Source organism: Manis pentadactyla, chromosome X, assembly GCF_030020395.1.
Source record: "Manis pentadactyla isolate mManPen7 chromosome X, mManPen7.hap1, whole genome shotgun sequence".
Classification (NCBI taxonomy): Eukaryota; Metazoa; Chordata; class Mammalia; order Pholidota; family Manidae; genus Manis; species Manis pentadactyla.
Window position 1 is genome coordinate 47019314 of NC_080038.1, and position 22444 is coordinate 47041757.

The 22444-nt window shown below is 45.9% G+C and overlaps 1 long non-coding RNA gene across 9 annotated transcripts in view; it reads right to left on the reverse strand.

Moving 5' to 3' along the window:
• The window catches only part of LOC118929161 (uncharacterized), a 40847-nt gene extending 22424 nt beyond the window's left edge, over nt 1-18423 (reverse strand). For all 9 annotated transcript variants that reach the window (XR_008995284.1, XR_008995283.1, XR_005031493.2 and 6 more), the window contains exons 1-2: nt 17945-18423; nt 11762-11907 (exon numbers count right to left, since the gene is read on the reverse strand). This is a non-coding gene — a long non-coding RNA (uncharacterized LOC118929161). The remainder of the gene's footprint in view (nt 1-11761; nt 11908-17944) is intronic.
• Between the last annotated feature and the right edge of the window lie 4021 nt (nt 18424-22444).

The window sequence follows — 22444 nt, forward strand, 5'->3', positions numbered from 1 at the left end:
CTTCATGAACAAGAACCCCGGCATCAACAGGAGTTCAACTGTGGGCTGGCTGGATTACCTGGGATGCCAGGGAGGGAGATTACTGGAAGGAGCCCACCAGGGTCAGATCAAATCTCAAACACTGGCCTTAACAGCTATCCCTTCAAAGGAGCACGGATTTCACTGTTTTAAATTATGGAGCAATTTATCCAGGACATTGCTGAAAACTAGGGAGTAATCATCCCACAGTCAGTGCAGCTGAACAGCTGAATGTGGTCAGGGAAGGAGAAAGTCAAAGAGAGCCCTGACCAAACCACAGTCATCCCAGGGTGACCACAGGCATACTCAAGACAGCTCTCCCTGAGGGGGAAAACCCAAAGCTTAACACAGCAGGGGAGGGGGGAGTAGGGAGAGAAGCTACACTCACTAAAATAAACCAGCCAGACACTAAACAAATAAACAGGCAAAAAACAGTAACAAATCAGGAAGGTAGGGGTGGACCAGCATCCAGAATTGCCACATGGTCTATTTTAGATAGTCTAGTTTCCAGCAACAACAAAAATTATGACACATGGAAAGAAACAGGAGCATATGATCTACCTAGAGTACACTGGGGAAAAAGCAGGCAGCAGAACTGCCTGTGATTGCTACCAGATGTCAGATTTGCAAGAAAAAGACCTCAAAACTGCCACACGAAGAACTTTAAAGAACTAAAGGAAACTACCATCAAAGAGGTAAAGGAAGTTACTGAATTGAACATATTACATGAAATAGAGAATGACAATAAAGAGATACAAACTATACAAAATGACAGAACGGAAATTCTAGAGTTGAAAAGTACAATAGTTGAAGTGAAAAATTCACTTAGAGGGGCTCAACGTAGATAAGAACTACCAGAAAAAGACTGAGCAATCTTGAAGACAGACTCATAATGACTGGGCGATCCGAAGTCAGAGAGGAAAATGCTAAGGAAAATAAACAGAGCCTCAGAGAAATACGGGACATGCTTAGGCTACCAACATAGATGGATTGAGAATACCAGAAAGGGAGAAAGGAGCAGAGAAAAATGTGCCAAGAAATATTGCCCGAAGGAAGCTCAACGAAGTACAAGTACGATAAACAAAAAGAGACCGACTGACAGGCACATCAGAGTAAAAATGCTGAAAAGCAAAGGCAAGGAGACAATCTTGAAAGCAACAAGAAAAAAAAACCCTCCTATTTTATGACGGGAAAACCCAGTCAGATCAGCAGCAGACTTCTCAGCAGAAACAGTGGAGGCAGAAGGCATAGGGATAATATATTCAAGGTGCTCAAAGGAAAGCACTGGCAACCAAGAATCCTACATCCAGCAAACTATCTGTAAAAAAATGAAAGCAATGTTACTGAATTTGTTTCTTAGCGCTCTCAGTTTTTTGGTGGAGTCTTTAGGGCCTTCTATGTGTAAGAGCATGCCCTCTGTACCTAGAGAACATTATGTTAAGTGAAAAAAGCCGGACACAGAAAGCCAAATACTGCATGATTTCACTTACAAGCTGACTCAAAACTAGTCAAACTTACAGAAGCAGAGTGTGGGATGTTGGTTGCCGGGACTGGGAAGAGGGGGAATGGGGAGGTAACGGTCAAAGGGCACAGAGTCATAGTTATGCAACAAGTTCTGGAGCTTGCTGTACAGGATACAGTGCCCATAGCTAACAATACTGTGTACTTAAATTTTGCTACAAAGCTAAATCTTATGTCAAGGTTTTTACTGCTAATAATAATAAGAAGAAGAACAACAACAACAACAATAAAAAGGGAGTTGGGGGAAAGTTCGGGAGGTGATGGATAAGCCTGTGTCCTAGATGGTGGTGATGGTTTCAAGGATGGGTGTACTGATTCCCAAATTCGTTGAGTTGTATACATTAACTGTGTACAGCTTTTTACATATCAAGCATATCTCAATAAAGTGATTTAAGAACGTATAAATAAATGAAAGCAAAATAAAGACATTCCCAGACAAACACAAACTAAGATAATTTGTTTCTAGCAGAACTGGCTTACAAGAAAACTAAAGCAAGTTCTTCTGGCTGCAAGTTACCCCAGATGGTTAATTCAAATCCACGTGAAACAACAAAGAGCACAGGTAAAGGTAATTATGTGAGTATAAAAGACTTTATAAATACACATTCTTTACTCCTTTCTTCTCATAACTGACTTAAAAAGCAATTGTGTAAAACAATATTGTGTAAATTTTTATTTGACCAATAACATATTGTGGATAAAATTTAAGTTCCTGTGGCCAGGATTTTCACCTGGCCCTGGTTGGCTAGCTCACTACACACCGTGTGGGCAGTACACTGCTATTAACTCTATATAAAGAGCTCCACCCATTGCTCTGCGCAACACGGTAGCACGGCTGCAAGGCTGCAGGAGAGCAGAACAGAGGCTGCAGTGGTGGCAGCGCCGAGGACAGAGGCCCAGAGGTGCAGACAGAGAGGCCCAGAGGCAGAGACCAGCTTGCTGCATGCAGACTCGCTCTGAGTGAACGAGATTTTAGTGACTGACCTGCCACTGTGGAAATAAAGTTGGGTATAACCCTTTCACCCCAAGAACGTTCTACTGTCATTTCTTTGGTCACACTGAATCCATAGTGAACTTGCCAGGGGCTGAAACCCACTGGCAAGACACACATACAATGTAATATATTTGCCCATCACAATACAGAGGTGGTGGTTGGGCACAAAGCTATATATAATAGGTAAGGAGATGAGTCTGGATGGTAAAGCATTTCCACCAGAACAAATGAAAGGAATCAGAAATTGTGACACAGAAGGTTAATATAACAGAAGCTGTAAGTATATACTTGAGATCCTCCTGTCTAATGTTAGCTTTTCTTAAAAGTCACAGAATTACATATACTATTTGATGATGATAAGACTGTATGAATGGGATGTACCCTTTATAGATGTAATATAACAATACCGCACAAGGAGAGAAGTGTGAATAGAGCTACATAGGAGCAATGTTTCTATATCTCACTGGAATTAGTACAAATCTGAAGCTGACTGTGATAAATTAAGATGTGTATGGTAAACCCCAGAGCAGCTACTGATGAAATAACTCAAAAAATATATTGAGAAAAATAACCAAAGAAATTAAAATGCCACTTCAGGAAATACCCACTTACTGTAAAAGAAAGCAGTAAAGGAGGTACCAAAGAACAAGAAATAAGACACATAGGGAAAAAAATGTATAATTGCACATGTAAGTCCAACTACATCAATAACAATGTTAAATGTGAATAAACAGTCCAATCAAAGGGCAGACACTAACTGGATGAAAAACAAAACAAAACCAGGATCCAACTATATGTTGTTTACACGAGACACAGTTAAACTGAGAGTAAAAGTAGGGGAGAAGATATAAGACCAGAAACCACAAGAAAGCTGGAGTGGGTATCCTAATCTCAGGCACTTACTTTTGATGTTAAACATACGTTTACCATATAACCCACCAATTCTACTCCTAGGAAATTCTAACCAAGAGAAATGAAAACGTGTCCACACAAAGACCTGTCTGTACTCAAACATTCATAGCACTTTTATTCATAGTAGCCAAATCTAGAGACCACCCAAATACTCAACAACTGGTGTATGGATGAAAGAAAAACAAACAGGTACACCCATACAAAGGAACACTGCACAGTAATAAAAACAAACTGTTGATTCATGAAACAGCATGTGTGCATCTCAGTATGCCAAAGTAAAGAAGCCAGCCACAAAAGGCTAAATGTTTTGGGTTTCATGTACAAGGCATTCTGGAAAAGGCACAGAAATTTTCTGTATCTGTATTGTGATGGTGGTTACACAACTGCATACATCTGTCAAGAGCCTACAAACTGCATACTTTCAAAGGTTGACTTTTGTTGTATGTAAATTACATCTCAGTATCTCTGACTTTTTTTAAAAGGAAAAGGAATTTTTAAGGAAAATTTATATCCGTTTATGCTTCCATATCTTTCTGTGTCCACTACATCTGCTCTAGGCCAATGCCTCTCTCCTTTTGATTGTGAAGGCTGCCTTGTAACTGGTCCATCACATCCACTCAGGGTGTCTGTCTCCGTCTCTCTTACAGTTGCAAGGCCATCTGGTACTTTCTAGATAAGGACCACATTTCCCCACAAGGACTTCAGAGCCTGCTCGAGCCCCTGTCTACCTCTAGCAATATGAAAAGCAGAGCTTCCTCTTCCAGTGTCTCTTATTGGCTTCCTTTGGCTCCAACTGCCTGCGCTTCTTGCTTATATTGTCCCCCTTTCCTGAAGGCTCCTGATTAGTTAACTTCTGTTCATAGACTTCCCTGAAGAGCCAGCTAAGGTCATTTCCTCTGAAGCACTGGAGTGTGCCTCTTTGGTACCACCAATCACAGCAGGAATTTTTACGTTTTTTTTGTATGGACGTTAGATTCACTACTGTGGCATAACTTCACAGAAGCTCCATGAGGGCAGTGAGGGGTGTGTCTTTCTTACTGTACCCCCGGCACCCAGCACAGAGCCTAGACCACAGCTGGACTTTGGTGAGTCGCTGTTAATACTGTTTCTCTCTCTCCCTGCATTGGTTACACATACACACACACACACACACACACACACACACACACACACACACACAGAGTTCCCACCACACATACCCAGATCTAAGGTGCCACAGCGCTACTCTGAGCAGGGCTCAGAACTTGGTGCACCTTGGTGCACGGCGCACCCTGGTTACTACTGATGTCAGGTCCTCAGAAGGCTCATAACCAAGTGCAGTGATTCCCTCCCAGATCTCAGGCCCTCCCCCCACAATAATGGAGTGGGTACAACCCTTACAAGCCGACTCAAAACTAGTCAAACTTACAGAAGCAGAGTGTGGGGTGTTGGTTGCCAGGGACTGGGAAGAGGGGGAATGGGGAGGTAACGGTCAAAGGGCCCTCCCCCACTGTATTCTCTTACAAAAGCAAGGCCAGGAAACAGACTTGCAGCTGATAATGTTTTCTCGCCGTTGCATTCTGCGTTTCTTCTGAGCCACCCAATCCTACCCTGCTAATTCCCGATGAGCCCCGTGCTTGCCCCTACGACTCCTGAACATGCATCTCACTTTCCACGTGTGCATTTACTGGGGGAGGATTGAATCTAACAACTGTACCATGTCTTTTCTTTCTCTTTTCCCTTCCGGATCTGTAGGCTTTCAGTCTTCAAGAAAAGTGCTCTAGGTGGCCAGCAAAAGGAGTGGTGCCGCAGGGGAGGCCGCGACTCTCACAGGCGGCGCAGCACGGTGCAGAGCAGAGCAGTGCTGTGCTCTCTGAACCACACATTGCCCCGCTGTGTGAAGGGACCAAAGGTCTAAGGGTCTTCACGCAGCTGCACACCTCAATAGCATGAGTCACTCCTTAGGGACATGCGAGTGTTACTGGCTTTTGCTTTGGCTGCATCGCCTGTGGCATTTTTCACAGTGCTTGTGGACACCGCCAACCCTCCCCATCTGGACCTCTCTGCTCTCCCACTGCTCCTGTCTACTGCGCCGCACATCTTCCTTCTGCTTCAAATGCACTGCTTGGTTTTGCACCTGGCACAAATGTCAAAATTTTCTATCCTGAATCGTCAAGACACCTCAGAGACTGAGTCTTCAGCAAAACTATTAAAAAAATTATAATGGATATCTGGTGGTCTAATAAGAGACAGCAAATAAAGCTGTAAATAAAATATCATTTGAAAATTATCTAGACCTTCACACTTAGGAAAAGCGACTCAATACGCGATATATTCCCTTCCAGGCTTTTTTCCTATGTGTTGTTTTAGGTTACGAGATTGGAGGGGGAGGTAATGTCTTTATAATATTGTATCTGTTCTTTTGTTTCTTTAACATTATACCATAAGCTACTCATTAACCATGCAGGTCTACCTTAGAAAGCCAGGTACCTTACTGCTTAATTTTTTGTATGAGCCCTTTTTGGTTGCCCTGAGGTACAGATTCAGGCACGGCATACTCCGGTTGGGAAGTAGAAGCTGACCCGAAAGCCTTTCTGGTGAGGTGGTGTCTGCATAGTCTGAGCACAAACCCAGGAAGTGCACTCCCAGGGGGCACATGTGGTACTGCTGAAACAGAGTTTATACACGTTAGGGTGCCTGGAGCAGGACATGCACCAGGCAGGCAGTATAGCTTACCAGGGCCCCAGGGTGGCCTCCCACCGTGGAACCTTCCCGTCCAGGTCCAGCACTCCCTGTCCAGTTCCAATACCCATATGAGCCCATGGTTTCGGAGGGACTGCCTGGAGGCAGTCAGTTCCAAACAGTTTTATCTGTCCACGACACCAGCTCACCCTCTTTCCGAGGGTGGGAGACATGTGGAGGTGCTCTGCCTGTCAAGTCTAGGAGCTGTGGCCCCACCTGCCATTCCACAGCCAGAGCTCTGGCAGGTGTGACTGTAGGCTCAGCTGTCAGTTGAATTCAAAGTGCTCACAGCAGCTTGGAAAGGCTGCGTGGGAGTATTTCTTTAGGAAAAATACAAAGTTTTCCAGAACAATCTGGACACACAGAGGTCATTAACGTCCTCACTCTTGCCCTCCGACTCTCCCCAAGGCCAGGTTTGTGTTTTCTCCACTGTTACAAAATCAGCGTATTCAATTCTGAAATCAAAACTTCACATTTCATTAATTCCTCCCTACTTTCTTCCAAACCTTTTGTGTGGAAGGCTTGTATGCAAGAGGGATGAAATTATTTTTATAGAACACATGTTCTGTAACTTCACTACAAAACATTCATCATGTTTAGGAACTGGTCAGGACAAAATCCTGAATTTTAAGAAATTTTTTTAAATGGGTTTACATTACATCCTGCCCCTTCAGTCTCTCTTGCTTACCACTAGGTAGGCTGGAAAAGACTGATTCGTGGCTGGGGGCACCTGCACTGAAGGGTCACACTGCCTAATAACACCTCACATCAATTTTCTCATGCATTCGGATGCCACGTACGAAGCCATTTAAAAAATTCCCACCCCTCACTGAAGTTGACCCACACCCCCAGCAGTAAACTGACACTTACCAGGTTACCACACAGAGGCCAGGGGAGATGCTGGCTGCAATGTCAGGAGGTGCTGTAGTAACAGCAGCCAAGCTGCAGAAAAGGCTGGAGCGCTTTCCCCTCTCCTCCGCCTGTAGTTCGGCTAAACTTTCTCCAGCCCAGTTTTTTCCTCCCACTTGGAGGAGAGAGCAAGTCAAACTTTTAACATTTTTGGCCGACTCAAGGGTCGCCTTGGGGAACATTTGGATCCTTTTCCCCCACAGCCAAGCCGTTCATGATAAGAACCTTGAGCAAACCAGAAGCAGGCGAATGGTTTCTCAAGCCTGATGAAGGCCATCTGCAAAAATACCTAAACCGTCCATCCTCACTTAAAGGAGAAAGACTAAATGCTTTCTCCTTAAGACCAGCGACGAGGCCAGGAGGATATGTCCTCTCACCCCTGATGTTCAACATTGTACTGGAGGTCCCAGCCACTCCAGTAAGGAAATAAAAAGAAAGAAATGGCTTACAGATTGGGAAGGAGGAAATGAAACTTTTCTGATTCTCAGATGACAGGATTATCTTCATAGAAAAGCCCACCAAATCCATTTTGAAAAACTCCTAGAACGAATACACGAATCCAGCAATATTGCAGGATACAAGCTTAACACAGAACATCAAGCAAATTTCTATATGCTCACAATGAACAATTACAAAGCAAAGCAAAACAAAAAACATTTGCACGTGCCATTTACAACAGCTTCCCCCGAAACCCTAGTGAAACATATACAGGATCTGTATGCTCAAAACTACAAAATGGCTGAGGAGGGAAACAGAAAGAGACTTAAATAAGTGGAGACACATACAGTGTTCATGGTTTGATAAATTCAATATAATTAAGATGACAATAGGCCCCACATGCATCCATCGATTTAATACAACTCCAATGAAAAATCCCAGCAGGACAGTTTTATAGACACAAACTGATTATAAAATTTATGTGGAAAGGCAAAGAAACTAGAATAACCAAAGAATTTTGAAAAAGAAAAACAAAAACAAAACTGGAAGAGTAACACCAATTTTAAGATTTACTATGCAGCTACAGCCAAGATATGGAAACCACCAAGGTGTCACGGAGGAATAAATGGATAAAGAAAATGTGGTATGCATACACAACAGAACATTATTCAGCCATGAACACAGAAAACCTGCTTTTGCAACTACACAGACGGACCCTGAAGGCTTCATGCTACGTAAAGTAAGTCAGAGAGAGACAAATCCTGTATGTTCTCACATATGTGGCAACTAAAAAAGCCAATCTCATAGAAATTCGAGATTAGAATGGTGGTTGCTAGAGGCTGGGGGAAATGCTGGTCAAAGGTCACAAACTTCCAGCTATACCATGAATACATTATGGGGATCCAATGTACAGAGTGATGAGCATAATTAACAATACTGTATTGTACACTGGAAGGTGTTAAGAGGGTGGATCTTAAATGTTATCACCACAGAATAAAAAAATGGTAAGCACATGGGGGATAGAGCATTAGGTAACTTTATTGTGGTAATCATTTCACAATATATGTATGTGTATCGAATCATCATCATGTTGTACACCCTAAGCTTACTTAGGTTGTATATCAATAATATCTCAATAAAGCTAGAAAAATAAAATCATCCCGAGTATGTCCAGTGGGAGACCCATTAAGCTATTTTGTACGTCCTTTTGACACCCCCCCATCATTCCTTGAACTCATTGTTACTACTAACAATGACAAGTTGAGCCAGGTTCATTTATCCTTTCCCTCCGCCAGCCTGGGAACCCATCATTGAGTGGAGAATAGTGTTCAGAAGCTCAGATCTGGGGGCTAAGTGTACTTACTACTACTGGGACATTACTGTTTTCAGAAACTTTGGATTCTGTACCTATCAATCTATCCATATATGCACACACACATATTGCAAACCGTGAGATCACATGGAGACCTCCAATTCCAGTAGAACAGCTCAGAATTTGTTCCAGTTTTCTTCCTTTCCATATTTGAAACGCTCCTTTCCAAAAGTGACAGATGTGGTTCCCATTACCCTTACACATCTACTGAGTTGATGAATTCCAATGTATACAAGCCATCCCTTCCCCACAGAGGCCCTCCTCACATGCTCTGTTGAACCATCCTCAACCTTGGACTTCCACACCCAACTCAGGCTCCAGCCACTTAGCCCTCTCCCCTCCCAACCCCCAAGGACATCCTTCTTACCACCTTGAGCTCTGTCACCCACTGCAGCCTGTTCCTACATGTGGATGCTCTCCTCACTCTGCCTGGGCTCTGACTCCCCAGGCTGGGATGCTGCTACACACACACGCTGGCCTTGCTCTGCTGTACCTAAAGGCCTCAGGACCCAACTGCTCGGGCATAAAAGAGAAGGGAAGGGAAAGGAAGGACGGGAGGGGGGAAAGGTGAATACATCTTTACACCATCAGTCAATTAAGGCGAACTGGGCCAACTCCAGGCAGTATTATGAAGACAGAGTGTTTTTTTCTCACCATCCCCCAGCCTCCCCTTCCTGCCTCTCTGCTCTGCCTATTCTTTCTCATTCCTAAGGTCCTGCCCTCCATCAAGAGTGGAAATGTTATGAGGGGCATGACTCCCCTATTGTAACTTACACGGACGGGCTGGCTGACATTCAGTGTGGACAGTGTACTTCTGCAGCTCTGACACCCAAGCCCTCTGTCTCTCATGATGGAGGAGAAGGTTTCACCCCTCTTTTAGCAATTTCACGGGTGAGCAGGAGAGCAGACCCGGGCCGCTTCTTGCAGCCTCAGGTCCTTTATCTGTGAAATGGGCATGACACCACCTCCCTCACAGGCCGTGGGAGAAACACAGACAGCAACACCAGACACCTTTCAATGGGCGCTGTGTGCCAAGCCTGGTGATGAGGGCTTTACTGGCCTCACAGGACTCCCTGATATCCAGGAACACACCAGGTGGATTTTCCCTCAGCCCTGTTGCGCTTGCTTTTCCTTCTGCCTGCAGTGCTCTTCCCTCAGGTAATCCCTCCGTTGCTCCTGCACTTCCTCCAGGTCTCTGCTCAATCATCACCTTCTCGGGAAGACTTGCCCTGATCACCCTGAATGAAATAATAACATCCTCCTTCATATCTTTCCATGGAGCATTTGCCACCCTCGGAAGGGTTACATATTTCCTGGCCACTCTATGAGATCAGGGACTTTTGTCAGTTTGTTCTCTGTTGTAGTCTCTGTTCTGTATCCAAGAACAACACTCAGGTGCACAGCAGGTGCTCAGATAACTCTTGTGGAAGACTGGCTGGGAGCCAGGCCCTTTACACGCAGTGCTAAGATGCACAGGGACCCACAAAGGTGGGCACCGGCCCCATTTTATTAGCGATGATACATACTGAGGCTCCGGGAGACAAGCGACTTGCCCAACGACACACAACCAGGACATGGGGTTCCAGGCTTTGGAACCGTATCTGCCAGGATCCATAGCCCTTGGTTCTGGGACAGAGACCTCACAAGCAAAAAGCGAAGAGGTTTTACTCCTGAGATACAGACCCCAAAGAGCCCAGATACTCAGAGACACCTAGAACACATCACTGAACACACGACCTAAAACAGGTTCTGGAAATCTCTGCACAAAGAGCTCAGACCTTGAGTCACAGACTCCCAAACCACACTGTCACCTCCTAACTTAATACAAAGAACCCCCAAACAGAAAGACAAAAGTTCAGATAACTCAGAAGCATCACATAACCTTCAGATAAAGTCTTCAGACAAATCAGAGGACCTACACCCTGGGCACAAACCCTCAAACAGCTCAGACACTTCACACTTTCAGACGATTAACCCCACCACCACCACCACCACCACAACCACCACACAACTCACAGACATCAGTTTGGGACCCAGAATGACGAACAGCTCACAGACCTCACCCCCTAGGGTGCAGACACCTACCCAGAGATCTCACACCGGGAGACACACAAAAGCTTAAAAGCGCAGAAAATGCACACCTAGATACATAGGCACACAAAGCCCAAGAGAACGTATACCATGGTGTACAAAATCCACTCAGATAAAATACCCCCATTCACTCACAATCCCCCAAAGAGGAAATGTACCCAAACAGCGTGTGTGATGTCATACCCAACGACAGGCATCCCCAAACTGCCGGATACACTATTTCCTAGGCAGAGACACAAGCACGCTCCAAGGCTCTCCCTGGACGTCGTTAACTGGTTGTGAGACAGGGACGGTGGGTGTAGTCAGAGAAGGGTGAGGGCCTCCGGGAAAAGCAGAGCAGAATATTTACAGTCAGAGCAATGTAACAATGGGCAAAGAAGTCCCCAGTGAAACTGTTAAGCATTATGCAAAGTCAAAGTCACACTAACTCTCTCCGGAAAGACACCTAAGAATATAGACATCTTCAGTGAGATCAGCTAAAGGTCAAAAGGCCAGAAGCAACTTGGCCTGGAATGTTTGAGGGTTCTGCAAGGGTATCAGCATAACCCATGACTCCACTGTCAGCCCTAACAATCAGACTTTGACCCAGCCCACCTTGAGGACAGGGCAGGTGATGCAAGTCCACACCCCTAAGTTTTTTTCATGTTCTCGAAAAATCCTCAACTGCCTATAAAACCCCGTAGACAACGCACCACTACGGGCTCTCTTGTCCCCTCCTGGCATGAGCCAGGGGCTCTATTCTCTCACTTTATTTCTAAATAAAAGCCTGTACCTTGCTCTCCTACCTTGGGTGTTTGTGAAGCTCATTCTTCGGCTTCGTGAACAAGAACCCCGGCATCATCTTCAGGGGCTTGGCCGGGGATAACTTCGGAGGTGAGTATCGGCATCCAAGCCTGCCTTTTCTCTCACTGTCCCTATAGAAGGAAGCTGTCTATGGCACACAAAATCGGTCGCTTGTCAGCCACTTAAATGGGACTAGCCTGGCTGCCGATCTCAAAGTCTCAAGCGACAGGTTCCCCTGCGTCTCCCTCAGTGGATCCCCCATCTCCCTTGCGAGCCGGGAATGTCAGCTAAGTGGAGGCCAGGATTCCCTTTCAGAGGCATCTCCTCAGATGCGAGGGACTGAGGAAGGCTGTCGGCAACTGCGAGAGTCTAGGCTGAGGCTACACTTCAGCGGCTTCTCAAAGGTCCATGTGTCTGGAATCAGACCCCGACAACCCTACTGGGTATCCGTGAGGACTGTCTCTCTGTCTCTGACTCCCAGCCTGCTTTTTCAGGCCGCCCTGGCCTCAGTGAGGCAGGGGGCGCCCCTAACTCTCTCCTAACTTCATCAATTTCACGGAACCCAATGCTCACCACCGCAAGGTAGGAGACCTATGCTTCGCTCTTATTCCTGACTAAATGCTGTACTTTTTATCTCATAAAAATGTGTCTGGGCGCCTGTTAGCCACTTAAAAGATGACTTAAGACTGGTAGCCACTGGTAGCGTCGGCTACCAGTCTTAAGTCTCGGGTGAAAGGTTTCCCGGTGTCTGCCGCTCCTTGATTCCCCCCCTCTGGACGGACGGGAATGTCGGGGAGTGGCTGAGCCAATTTCCTACTTTCCTATGCTAATCTGTGGACTCCGAGGGCGGACCGGACTAGTAGGCAGTGGCCCTGGGATCTCGGCTCCAGCCGATTGATCCGACGATGCTGAGTGAACCTCCGGCTAGGCTGCTGCCTATAGGAGAGTCACAGATGACCCCCAACCTCTTGTTTCACAGATCAGATTTGTTATAGTGGGTGACTGGCTAAATCTCAGGCAGTGGCATAAACTGGTGTTTGAGTACAGACACCCCCGTCCATAATTGTACATGTAAATGGCCCCGTTTAAATTCTAGCCATGGCTCTATTCTATTGATCTCTCTTCCTTGGAGACAGTCTTCCTGGGGCTAGGCATTTCCTTATCCGCAGCCTGAGAGGACTATGCTAAAGCCTGTGCAGAGAAACTAGGGTTTGGTTCAGGACTCCCAAAGGCGTAAAGTAAGAGCATACTGGTGAGGTTCCCACTAGATCCAGGGCTCTGAAGCAACTCTTGCTTAGTGGGAAGGCAAGAGGGGAATCAAGGCAAGGTACAGGCCACGCTGGTAAGGAGTGGTTAAATCCAATAGGCCTGGCAGAGGAGGTGATTGACCACTGTCACCCAGGCTCCAAGGCGAGGGGACGCCCTCACAGAGAAAGGCCGAGCAGTTGTCGCACATCTTTCTTTCTCTCTTCCAGGTGGGAGCTTCCTCTTCAAGTTTAAAGCCAGATATAGCTCTAGCTTGCATTGTAAACAACTGGGAGCAAATTTGACCCCCAGACCCTGAATAAGTGCTTTGTCTTCTGTACACAAGCCTAGCCTCAATACAAGCTCTCTAATGGAGAGGCTTGGCCCCTGAGAGAAGTATACAATATAAAGTTATGCAGCTAAATTTGTTTTAATGCAAGGAAGGAAAATAGTCAAAAGTCCCATGAACTACTACAATATGGAACTAGTTTTCTATATTATTTTGGTGGAAGTCTATTCTACTTATTGGGTTCATTATCTTCAAAAATTGGGAGGTTTTTAAACTAGACTCCCTGAAACAGAAGAAATTTATCTTCTGCAATACAGCCTGGCTTTAAATGACTGGAGCTAGAATTGTACTTGCATTTCATTTCCAGCCACCAGAGACACACAGTCCCTATCAGTTCAGAGCCTTCATCAGCCCTGTCAGTCTGGGGCCATCTAAACCTTAACCCAGTTATATAAACTAAACTGCTCGCCCGTAGAGTGTATTCTTGAAAACTGAGATACTTTTAGTCAAATAAGCTAAAAGGAAAGGCAACTGGATATCAGTAACTCAAATCTCTGTATCAGTTTATCTGTCTGTGTATATGTTCTTTTATGAAAAGTGTTGCCAACTGTAGTCATTATGTCTCAATCTGTATGTTTGTGTGTAAATGAAAGATTTTTCTACCTCCGGATGGTATTAATGAAATTGATTTAAAGACAAGCGCTTGTGAAAATTGGGCATTCTAAAATTTCCAGAAAATTCTAATAGAAAATATTAAGCATTAATGCTAATTTAAGTTGAACTGAAATGGACATGTCCTTATGGTTATCAGCTGCCTAAGTTTTACCTAAAGTCATTTAAGTTGATGTTATCTGCTAACTCTTTCAAGAATAAAATGCTTAGAGGCTTGACTTTGTCAAATATTCAGTAAAGGTTTTTGTAAGTAATCTGGCATAGTTGTTAGGAATGAGTGAACTAAATAAGTGTGGCAAGTGAACACCTTAATAATTGTGTGTTACAGTGTGTATACCTACCTACGGCCTGAGAATCTTTGTGGTAACCTAAAACCTTAAAGTTTTGCTAAGTTAAGAAGATATACTTTGTGCTTAGTGAGAGATTGTGCTGTAAAGCTCATGGTTACAGAAATTATAAAATGTTCACAAATTTATTACAACCCTTTAGTAGAATTTGTGCCTCATATCGAAAATTACCGAGTATCATAATTCTTCCAAGTGGTTAAGATACCTCAAGACAAATGCTGGGCATAGAAGCCACAGAGCATAAATCTGCAAAGTAAAAAGCTAACCTTTTCAAAGAATATTGCTTCTCTCTCACTTACCAACTTTACATTTCCCTGTATGGCCCCGGAAGATGACTGGTTAGCCAGAGACGGGTAAGATTCCTCAAGGGAGGAACAACCTAAGACAGGCACAGTCGCAGGGGGGCCATCAGGTGAGAAGTTGGGGATCAACAGAGGTGAGGCTTAGGACCTCACCCCCCCTGTTTTGAGAGACATCTTCTGCATCCATGGATGTTTTGTTGCCCTTGTCTAGCTTGGACTAATACTTAGTCTATAGGCACAGACCTGATCATCTACATTTGCCCTCTTACAGCACTACATTATGTTTTCTACCTTTATCTTGCATGTATAAAAATCAAACGAATAATCATATCTGACTTGACTGTTTATAGTTCATGATGCATGATCAAAACCGAAAGTTTCTGTGATATGACTGCCCTTGCACTGTTCACCATGTAAGAACTTCTTCACTATGTAAGAACTTGTTCACCATGTAAGAACTTGTTCATTATGCTTCAGCAGATTGGAGACTGTTGAGCATTAGGCTTGGGGTTGATTAATGATTGTGCATTGAGTCCCCTATACAGAATTTTATTGTTGTTAACAACCATTTGATCAATAAATATGACAGATGCCCTCTCAAACAAAAATGTTCACAAATTTGTCAATCTAAAGAATGCTAGTGTAACAGTTTACAATAGCCTGCTTCTCAGTGTTCACTAAAAATTAAGGTACCTAATGGTTTTAAGTTTTAATTAAAACTACTTAAAATAATAAGGAAAACATTTCTGCATGCTAAAGAATGTGTGTTTTGATAAAAGAAAGTAACTTTGTTCTAAAGTACAGCTGTTTTTTAGAGGGAGAACTCTAAATGTAAAAAGAAGGTTGTAGAAAGTTTGTGGGAGAATTTAATATGGTCATGCTATATAAAATTAAAGCGAATGAGTCTCGGTATCAAGTACACAGCAAAATTAGAATTTTGTTTTCAGTTAAAAAGACAGAGTTTTCTTAACTGTTAGTCTGCTCTTAATATTGAAAGATTGCAGAGTTCTCTGTTTTATCAAAGCAGTTTCTCATGCTTAAAGTCTCAGTGAGTTGTCGGAGTATTTAAGAAAATGAGATCTTAATATTAAAAGGACTAAAAGCTAAACTTTGCTAACAACTGTGTAACCTTCTTTATTTGCCTTTGAGGTACTTTGTTGTCATTCTGGTTAAATGGATAAGTATTGCTTCATGGCAACCTATAATCCTATTTAAGCAGGTACAAAAAAAAATGCAAAAAGGTGCTTTTACCTCTAGTTAAATGATATTTTCCAGAGGGCCCCTGGAACATGTCAGAAGAATTTTTTCTCATTGAGGAAAAGTTATTTGGCTAATTTGGCTTATTTATCTGATATATAATTACCTGCTTAATTACCAGGAAAGCACTGTCAAAGGGAATGATGCTAAACTTTGTTACTGCATGTTTTGTGTTACAGAAATACCTGAATTTCCTTATGTCAACTGTCTTACAGTAAGCTCTCATCAGATCTTTAACCATTGTCATTTGTAAGTCTTTCATCATTTATAATCACTGTTTTATTACTCCTAAACTAGTAAAGAACTAGATTTCAGCAGAACAGGTATTGGTTGCATAAGATTAAGTAAACTAAGGAAGATGACTTTGTGGCTTTTTGTTTCAAATGTTGCTGATAAAGTGTTTTAAGCTTTTTCTCTTAAGCTGACAACAGTTTATTAAATGACTAATCTTTATAAGCAGAATTGAAACTTATCTTTCTCTCTACCTGATCTCTCCAGAATTTAAAAACTTTCAGTGACTATTTTTATAGTTCATGGCAGTATGTTTATTTGCATAAGTTCAATAAGAACCTGCTTTCTTTGTAAGAGGACCAATTAAGAACACAGGTTATACTACCAAGGCTTTGACTGGAATGTCATACCTGAGAGACACGTGCATAAAGCTCAGATATGAACAGCTTTAAGGAACCAAGGCTGACTTTACAAAGCCAACAAAGCCCCTTGGAAGAACTGGCCTGGTACCTTGCTTATAGGGTTCCCAGCAGCCTTACCAGGTGAGTAAGGAAGGCCACTTCCTGGTAAGTGCAGGAACCTCAGGATGTCTTCGACTTTGAGAAGAGAAGAATTCACCCAAATCTACAGGTACTGCAGGCAAAACCTGATGGCAAGTCTGGCTGGCCTTTCTGGCCTCAAGAGGCCTTTAAAAGTTCAATCTGAAATTCCTTACAAAAAGTTCCAACAAAGCACATTGAAAAGAGCCTATGTAATCAATTGCTCTTCTTGCTGCACTTATGCAAATAATAAAGCCAAGTGTTAATTATTTTCTTAACCTGGTTACTTCTAATAAAAATGAGGGTGATTTTAGAGAAAAGTATTGTTTCAATAAAGCAGCCTTATCCATACTAAATCCTAATATTAGTCATAGTCATTGGGACATAAACTAGATCCAGAATTCTAGCTTCTTCAAAATATCTGGCTATGATTTTCCAGGTGTTTTAGTTTTCTCCTATCATTTCAATTAAAGTTTTACTATTTCTAGTTCTCATATTCAACCATGCATTCTTAATCTCAAGTATGTCCCTCCAGAATGGAAAATCCAACTCCAGATATTGCTACTTAACCTAATAACACAATTTGTTCTATCTTGCCTAGAAGCCACAAAACTGCAAATAGTAATAGAAATGCAACCTGGAATAGAAGCGCCCATCTTCCGAGGCCCTCTCAACTGACCACTGATGGAGACCTAACTGCACCCTTTATGTGCCCCTTCTCAACATGAAGCAGCCAGAGCGGTCGTCGCCCCCTTTCCCTAGCAGCAGCTAGGGTCTCCATCTGTAGAGGGGGGAATGGAGACAGGGACCAGGGGTGTAGTCAGAGAAGGGTGAGGGCCTCCGGGAAAAGCAGGGCGGAATATTTACAGTCAGAGCAATGTAACAATGGCAAAGAAGTCCCCATTGAAACTCTGTTAAGCATTATGCAAAGTCAAAGTCACACTAATTCTCTCGGGAAAGATACCTAAGAATATAGACATCTTCAGTGAGATCAGCTAAAGGTCAAAAGGCCAGAAGCAAGTTGGCCTGGAATGTTTGAGTGTTCTGCAAGGGTAACAGCATAACCCGTGACACCGCTGTCAGCCCTAACAATCAGACTTTGACCCAGCCCACCTTGAGGACAGGGCAGGTGCTGCAGGTCCACACCCCTAAGTTTTTTTCATGTTCTCGAAAAATCCTCAACTGTCTTTAAACCCCCTAGACAACGCACCACTAGGGGCTCTCTTGTCCCCTCCTGGCGTGAGCTAGGAGCTCTATTCTCTCACTTTATTTCTAAATAAAAGCCTGTACTTTGCTCTCCTACCTTGGGTGTTCGTGAAGCTCATTCTTCGGCTTCGTGAACAAAACCCCGGTATCAACTGCACTTGTAGGACTCACAGTGCGCTGCCCAACACGGCTGCCTGGGCCTGTGACTGAGTTAGGGCTAAAGAAGACTGCAGAGCTCACGTGCGGACTGCACTGTCACTCCGGGCATCCAGCGTCGGGCTCGGGTTACCGACCAGCCAATGCGCCGAACCTCGCCACTCTCCGGGGCAGCGGCCTCAGCCCCTTCGGGCCAGTCACTTGGTGAGCAGTCCACCTCGGAGAAAAACTCTACGCTCTGAAAAGCCACAAGCGCACCCCACCCCCCTCACCCTGAGTTCCTGCTCCGACTTCGTCGCGCCGGTCCCCAGCCAGCCGGCCGAAGGAACCGGGTAAGCGAAGAAGGAGGGCGGGACTAAGGGAGGACGTCCATCCGGAGTCACTCGGAGCCCCGGAAAGGCTCATCGGCAACCTCGCCATTACCAGTCACCGCTCGGTATGGCCTCTGATCCCGCCTCCTACATCCGGAAGCCGATCTCTGGCCCGGTTGCAGTTCCCAGCTGGACGTGACCATGTAGGAAAGAAGGGGTGGCGTTAGAGAAGTGAAAAATGAAGGGTGCAGCCTCGGACCAGGTGTCCACACGGGCTGAAATGAGCCGAGAGAATGGAGTGGTGGGAATGGAGAAGGTCCCGGCCAGAGCATTAGTGCCTCCGCTGGGAAACGTGGTTGCTGCCCCACGCGGTGTCAACCGACCCTCGGTGTTGTCACACTCACAACGGATTATTCCAAAAACGGTCGCCTCCTCCCCAGTGGTATCTCCCGGAGTGGGCGGTGCTTCCTCCGTGCTCCTCAGGGGTATGTTCCAGGACTGAAGTGTTCCGTCTCGCGCGCGCCTTGGTGGTGAGGATGGGGAACAGCTGGTCGATGCGGATGCTCATGGACCATTCCAGGCTGGTCCTCAAAGGGTGGGAGGGCAAAGTCAGTGTAGTCTTGGACTCGGGAGAAAGTCTTCCTGAGGTGAAGTTTACCTCCCGCAGTGGCCACCTTTATAACAGGGAGCGTCATTTCCCATGTGTCGGGCACTGTGCTGGCTTGTGCCTCCTTTGGTAATTGCACAGCAGTCGGGGAACCCAGCCACAGTCCCCCAAGGGGCAGGAGGGATAGAGCTCCCGACTGGCGTCAGAGGTCTGGTGTGGAGCGGGCCTCTGTCCTTGACTGTCAGTAATGGGTGATGGGGACAGCAGGCCCTTCTGTTCTGTTAGGGAAGGGGCCGTCTCCCAGGGGCCCCAAGGACACAGAGGTGGTGAGATAAAGACCATGGGGCTTTGTCACTGTCCTTTCACCTGTGACCATGTTCCCTAGCGGGAACCCTCAGCCTATCTAGCTGTACCTCTCTCCACGACTCTTCGTTTATTCATCCATTCTCTCCTTCATTCATTCCTTCTTCCCAAATTATATGTCAGGCACTATTAGGAATACTATTAGGAATACAGCCCTGTGGGAGGTGACAAAAAATCCCTGCCCTCACAGAGCTTACATTCTATTGGGATCATGCAGCTAAAAAAAAAAATGTAAGTAATTTGTCAGGTGTTGGTAATTCCTGAGATTAAAATTAAATCAGAAGGTGAAGTGGGGGGGGGGTGCGTTTCTAGGAAGAGTGGTCAAGGAAGGTCTTCCTAAAATTGTGACATTGAGGATGCCTTGAGATGAATATCTGGCAGAAAAGCATCAGAGAGAAAGGTAAAGCCAGTGGAGAAGTGAGGGGGTGGCACTCAGGCCAGCGTGTATGAAGAACAGTGAGGAGGCTGGTGTGGCTGGCACAGCACCATCAAGAGGGAGAGGCAGGAGATGAGGAGAGAGAGGTAATGGGGGCCAGACCACGTAGGGCCTTTTAGACCACAGTGGGGACTTCGACTTACCCTGAGTGAGCCACGGGAGGGTTTTTAACAGAGAAGCCCCATGCCCCTTTCGGAGGCCGGAGGCCCGGGTCACCCAATGTATGGGGAGGAGCTCCTGGTTGCCCCAAGGAAGAACCCCTTCCCCACCCCTCTGCAGCCGAACATGCCTTTCCTGGACAATCCCATAGTCTTAGGGGAAACCCACCAAGGGCTCCCCACAAAGATCCATGTCAAAGGATGATACCTGCAGGAGAGGCCATCAAGGGCCCTCAGGGCATGAGTGAGGTACACCAGGCCAGTGTGTGAGTGGGACAAACCAACGGGCACAGAAGACAGAAAGAAAGAGCATTAGAAAGGCAGGGACAGAGACTATTTCTGGCAGCACACTGTCCCCACTGAATTCACACCTGCCTATGGGCCCCAGCCCTGCTACTGGATGACGAGCCTGTCTCTCCATGGGAAAGGATGCCCCGCCCTTTCCCATGGGACTGTCTCTAGGCAAAGACTCAGCTGCCTCGGGCCTGGGACTAAGTGTGTGTCACTCCTCTCTCTCTCCCAATCTTCCCCTCACACTGCCTTGACATACATGAGGACTCTCCGCGCATCAGGACAAGGACACGTTCCAGATATGGGGAGTCTCAGGCTGCATACAGGATCCCACACCCCTCAAGCCCTCGTCTACCCTCCTGCCGATCTCAGTGCCAAAAGGGGCAAGGGGAATCGGGGATGTGTAGATTTGCCGATTTGCCGTGGGGCCTTGTGCAAATCGGTTAATCTGAGGCATGTCCCCACCTGCGCGGAGACTCACCTCTCTACCTTCCCACTGGCAGCTGCACAGGTAATGTGAGGTTTGCATGCCACACATCAAATATCAAGCAGGGTGTGAAAGCATCAGCTACACACACATCCTGACAGTGATCAGTTACAGGGTCCTCATGGCTTTGGGCAAACCTCGCCCTCGCCCTCCCCCCTTCCCGGTCAACTCCCACCCGGCCTTGGCTGTGCTGAGCGTTCCCCTCCCTCCTCCAGGAGCCCAGGTTTACATCCTGTTCCTGCCTTCCTTGCCAGCTGAGATCTCCCATCTGCACTAGGCCTCAGGCTCCTCATCCGCAAATGGTGATCTTCTCCTCAGGGGTTGAGCTGATTAGCTGAGTTAATATGTGTACATAGCTTTGTCACAGGGGCTGGTCTGGAGCAAGGGTGGGGGTGATGTCAGCAGTTATTGTTCTTACCAGTATTATTATCACAGGTTCCCACCAGCTGCTCATGACTGATGATTTGCCTTCCCTGAGGGTGACGGTCCTAACCGTTCATCTCTGCAGTACAGGGCAGGCATGGGAGAGATCATGGCAAACCTGAAATCACAGGTCTAGTGCTAAGCCCTGTGAAAGTAAGGGCCATCCCACCTTTCTCTCAAAAGTCTTCTCGGATGAAGATACATGGACAGCTCAGATCCAACCCTCTGGACAAAGATGTCCCCCAAATAGTTCAGAGACCTCAAGCCCTGGGACAGAGACACCTACAAACAGTTCAGAGACCCCTCATCCTAGCCACCAACCACACACAGTTCAAACATGTCTCACCTGAGGACATGGAACCCAACCAGCTCTGAGAATTCCTGCTCTAGGGAACAGCTGCTCTTCAGCTCCAGGCTTTACCCACCTCCCCAGGGAGCCTGCAGGCTGCACTCTGGGTCACAGAGCCCCAAATCTTCAGCTCAGGGCTGCTGTGTGTGCTGTGAGTGTCTGTTCCGTCCATCTGTGAGGGGGAGGCCTCAGACCTTGCAGTCCCCACTGTCTGGAGTCTCCACCGTGTGGTCCTGTTAGGCAGAAAGACAGAAATGAGCGGGATGGAAAGGAGAAAGGGCCCCCCAAAGATGACTCGGGAAGTTGATGAAATAGAGCCAGAAAGCCAGAGATTACTCAAATGGTTACTCAGATGAAGCCACAGGGTCCAAGAGTGACTCGGGAAATGTCCAGGGTCCCCCCAGATAAGAAACATGAGAGGCACAGGCACAGCACAGCCCCTGTCCCCGTTTCACCAATCAGAACAAGCCTAGAGAGCTGACCGCTGTCAATCAAGGACCTCTCTGCCCTGCCAAAACCACATAAAAGAAGCCTCAGAATGAGCATCCGGGCCTGCCTGTCTTATCTTAGGCAGGCCTGCTCTGTTACTCTCTGCAGAGGGTATTAAAACTTATTTTGCTTTCCTGACTTTGATCTCTCATCTCACTATATCTGACTTCCCTGCGACACCAAGCCGAGTCTTTTCCTTCCTAACAGTCCTGAGGAAGGCAGCTCTCTCCAGGGATGGGGAGGGCCTCTGGGACAAAGGGGTTCTGAGAGTGATCTGTCGTGTCTGGGTCCTGGGAATGACCATCATCTGACCAACCCTGGTCCCCTGTGGTCATGGCAACTTCAGCAACCTGCCCCTTGGGGGATTTAGAGTGAATCCCAGATCGTCAGGAGGAGACCTGTGGACCCTATCATCTCTGCCATCTCTCGGCATCCACTGTGGAGTACTAGATCCTCGAGAGAGGAGAGGTCTTCCCCTCACACTGCCCGTGGAAAACCCCCCCCTTAAATCCCTCTGAGCATCCCTA